At 42.6% G+C, this 4,737-nt stretch overlaps 1 non-coding gene across 1 annotated transcript; it reads left to right on the top strand.

Annotated features, from left to right (window-relative positions):
- Nucleotides 1–1,608: 1,608 nt before the first annotated feature.
- LOC145583623 (small nucleolar RNA R71) lies at nt 1,609–1,714 on the top strand. The gene has a single exon (XR_014100244.1). It is a non-coding gene; the product is annotated as a small nucleolar RNA R71 (small nucleolar RNA).
- The last annotated feature ends 3,023 nt before the right edge of the window (nt 1,715–4,737 follow it).

Below are 4,737 nucleotides of genomic sequence, written 5' to 3'. Positions count from 1 at the left end.
TCCTAAATCACACAAAGCTTTGTCAAACTCAATGCCATTAATAGAACAAGGGATGGAAAAACTACCCGGATCCTTCAACTTAGCGGGAAGTTTGTTGGAAAGGATTGCACTACAATTGGCGGTCAAGCTCACCGTTTCACACTCCCTTCTCCCACTCAATAGATCTTTCAAAAACTTAGAGTAATGGGGCATTTGTTTCATAGCATCTACAAAAGGAAGGGAAACATGCAAATTCTTAATCACATCCAAAAACTTCCCAAATTGAGCATCAAGCTTAGCTCTCACAAATCTTTGGGAAAAGGTAACCTCTCCTCTCTAGGTTGGAGATTTAGGGGCAAGGGGGTGGTCTCTTTTTCCTTTTGCACCTCAACATCCTTCTCCCTCTCAACATTAGAAGGCTCCTTGGTTCTCTCATCCCCCCTCTCTAACTCTACTTCATTTCGAGGTTCCTCCTCAACTAAGGGGTCACTCCCTACTACCTTTCCACTCCTTGTTGTCACGGCATACAAAGGTTTTGGGTTGACTCCTTGACTAGGGATAGAGGAAGAAGAAGAAGGAGAGGAATTGGAGGCAAGTTGGGCAATTTGGGTTTCAAGCATTTTCATATGAGCATTGGCTCGCTTTTTATCCTCCTCATTTCTCTTCTTTTCCTCCTCATGCATTTTCATGATGGCATCTAGCTTAGCCATCACGGGATCATTAGGAGGGGCCTCAATTTGAAGAGGTTGTTGTGGTGGAGGAAGTTGGGCTTGATGGAAACCCGGAGGCCTATTGGTTTGGGCATAGTTAGAAACATTTTGGCCCCTATTGCCTCCGGTGCCTTGGTTGGGAACATTGCTTTGTCGATTGTTTCCCATGTTACCTTGATCACCAAAATTTTGATTTTGATGGTCATGGTATCGGGAGTTGGGTTGTTGGTTTTGATAGCCATACCCCCTTTGGTTAGAGTAGCCTCTTCCATTGAAATTGGAAGGGCCTCCCCCACCATGGTATTGGTTACCATAACCACCACCACTTTGGTTCCAACCACGGTTTCCACCTTGATTCCAATTCCCCATTTGATTGGAGTTTGGCCTCAAGTTCCCTACATTTTCCATTCTAGGAGAAAAATTCATAGAATTGACATCTTCTACATTATCATCATGTTCATAGGGAGGGGGTTTAACTTCACAAGCATACACACAATGGGAGGTATCATGATCATAGGTTTCACAATTTGAGCAAAACATGCATCCTTGAGGCATTTTATTATAAAAAGAGGGGGAAGAAGTGGCCATACCATTGCCTCCCTTGGTTGAAGGGGAGGTATTACCATGAGGGTTGGACCTTTCTTTCATCATTTCGTCCATTTGCTTGGCCATCTTGGAGATTTGGGAAGAAAGGTTGTTGATTGCGTTGGCTTGCTCCAATGCATAGACACCTTTGCTAGAAGTGGCCTCCCTTTCTCCTTCGTACCAATCATCATAATGCTTTGCGGCCTCCTCTATGATGCATTCCACTTCATCCTCTCCTTTGTTCATGATTGGACCGCCGACAACGGCATCTAGGCTTGTTCTCCCTTGAGGTGAGAGACCTCCATAGAAAGTGTGGATGAGTTGATATTTGGGTATCCCATGATGTGGGCATTAACGTTGAAGCTCTTTGTACCGGTCCCATGCCGCACTTAGAGTCTCACCACTCTTTTGGCGAAAACCTTGAATTAAAGATCGAGCCTCGGCGGTCTTCCTATGGTTATAAAATCTCCTCAAGAAAGCCGTAGTCACTTGGTCCCAGGTTGTGAGAGAATTAGGGGGCACCTCCTTCTCTAGCCATTCTAGACCTCTCCCAATCAAAGAAAATGGAAACATCTTGAGGCAGATATACTCTTGAGTCACTCCGTTGGCTTTGATCGTGTCACAATACTTCTCAAATTCTTTCAAATGCTCATGAGGGCTCTCAAATTTTCAACCCGAGAATTGTTTCCTCTCTATTAAAGCAATCAAATTGGGCTTGATTTCGAAATTGTTGGCTTGAGTGGTAGGGGTTAGGATCCCACTTTGGGCTCTAAAGGCTTCGGGAGCCCCAAGACGACTCAAAGGTGTATTCTCTCCCATTTTAGAACCTTCTTCACTTTCGGACTTAAAGATTGAAAAGGGGTTGATTTCCGGACTTGATAGCGAATTAGGGCTATCTAAGTCTTCACTTGAGGGTGAAGGTGGTGGAGTATCTTCCAATTCTCTTACTCCTTCTTTCGTTGGGGTGTGAGAATTTCTACTCCTCGCTCTCGCTTCTCTTCAAAGTAAGGACAAAGATCTTTCTAGCTCCGGATCAATGGGAATCAAAGACCTTGAGCGAGTTCGTCCTCTGTTCATACAACAAAGCTAAGGAGAACGTAAGCACTGACAAGTAACAAGTAGTAACAAATACTAACAAACAAGAAATGAGATAGTCTCAAATAAAGTAATGAAAAAGCAATGGAAGCCGTCTCCCCGGCAACGGCGCCAATTTGACAAAGGAATAAACGCGTCGTCAATTTGTCTATCCCTAGATCAAATATAATTTATACACCTAAACAAACCTAATACAAGTATAAGGCAAGCATAGGGGTCGAACCACAAGGAGACATGCATAAACACCACATTCACTACTTAATACTTAAGCTACCTCGGAACAAGAAGTGTGAATAACTAAGAGATTAAACTAGAGATTAAGAATGATTAAAAATCAATATAACTAAGCACCAAGGGAAGTAGGTAGATGTATTTGCCAATTGATCATGCAATAACACGGAAGCAAAGCAATGGTAAACTAAGCATGCAAGAATATCGAATTAAAGCTCAATCTAACCGCCTTCCGGGGTTAATCAATTTCTCCTAACATAGCCTCCATGTTTCCACACTAGAACCATATATTAGAAGGTGCAATCAAAGAACTATCGATAACAATGAACCTTAACTAAGTCAACTTCCGTTTCTTGTTAGCAAAGATTCACCTTTAATCAACTAACAATGTGCACTTGCAAGAAGCTAGATTAAAGAATATCAAACATACAAAGACTTTAATCACCATTAACAAAACCCCAACATCATGAGCATGAATCAATCAACAACTACACCACCCCCACACCCTTGGCTAGGTGACTACTCACAAACCATATTGAAGACAATATCAATCATCAAATCAATAAGCATCAACATGATCAATAAGCAAAGAAGGAAAATCAAAATAAGCAAACAAAAATAAATACAAAAGTAAAGAAAGAGAGTAAGAGATTGCTCATTAATTGAAGATGAAGATTTACAAAGATTCAATCAAGCTCCTTCTTCAATATCCAAGTTCAATAATGGAAATCCACACTTTCTCTCTCTACTAATGAAGTTTCTCTCACTAGATTAGGGCTAAAATGTTTCTAAGTAATGATAGATAATGCACTAAACTCCCTACGACCTATATATATAGGTCCTTTAAAAGATACAAAAATACGAAATAAAAAGACTGCAACTCAGCGGTGCGCGCCCGCGCACCCGCGCAGAAGTTGTGTGCGCGCCCTCGCAGATCTTGCGCGCCCGCAGATCTGTGGGTACGGAGAATGAAACCCATGGATGCGCGCCTTCTCTCAGCAACACTGCGCGCCCGCGCTTGAGGAGTGTGCGCCCGCACACAAGGCGCACACAAGGCGCACGCAACACTCTGTTTTGATTCTGCTTCTGATGCTGTTCTGTGCGGGTTCTCCCAGGGCTGCGCGCCCGCACACATCAAGGTCGCGCGCCCGCACACAAAGCTCGCACAAGGCGCACAAATCTTCTGTTTGTGTTCTGTTCTTGGAGCAATCCTGCGCGGGTTCTCACAGTGCTGCGCGCCCGCACACAGGGGAGTTTGGGGTGAATTGCTCTTCTTCCAATGCCTTGATTCCTACAAAACAAAAACAAAGAAAACAAGGAGAAAGGCAAACAAAGAAAAGAGGAACAAAAAGGAGAGAAAAGGGGGCAAACAGGCTACAAATGGGTGGGAAAAACCCGTAAAGAGAACACTAAATTGTTGCATAAATGCCACTCATCAGATAGTGTGTAACTTATGCAATTTTTAAAGAGCAAAAGCTTGAGTGAATCAAAAGATTAAAATTGCAAAAACAATAAAAGTGTACAAAAGGGCAAGTGTTCCAATGTCTTTGATATGAAAATATCTTTGATAAGAACAGGTCTCGTATTGCGTTTCTTATCGAGTGCTTGGTACCGTTCCTGAGAAACATGAATGCCAAGTGAGTGATAGACCGCATGATCGGGATTTCCCAAACTTATCCAAATAAAAAAATGACAAAGCGAAAAAAAAGAGAGAGAGCAAAAAATATAAAAGAAAAGAGTTCAAAAGTGAGGAAACCTCAAGCATACAAATACAAAGATACAAAAACAAGGTTGCACACCTTGGGGGCTTATCTAGGGTCTTGAGCCTTTATTCCTTTCTTCTTCAACCTTTAGCCTAACCACGTTACAACTCTTAAAAGACCTTTTTGAGGTATACACATACTTGTGCGAGGTTCGGCTAGAGCTACGTTCGGCCTAATTCCTAAAGGATACGTGGGCAACCTCACAAAGGGGTGCGGCCATAATAAACATGCATTCATATTCACATTCACACACTCACACCATGATCATATCAAGGGATCTCCTATGCTCATCCATATTCATTTAGAGCTAGACTTGGGGGCTTGATCCTTACATTATTAGCCTACCCAACCTAAGAGTCACCACCATGTGACTC

The sequence above is a fragment of the Chenopodium album genome, chromosome 15 (genome assembly GCF_948465745.1).
Source record: "Chenopodium album chromosome 15, dcCheAlbu1.1, whole genome shotgun sequence".
NCBI lineage: Eukaryota > Viridiplantae > Streptophyta > Magnoliopsida > Caryophyllales > Amaranthaceae > Chenopodium > Chenopodium album.
The sequence above is the reverse complement of the archived record's forward strand: the minus strand, read 5'-3'. Positions and strand labels throughout refer to the sequence as shown.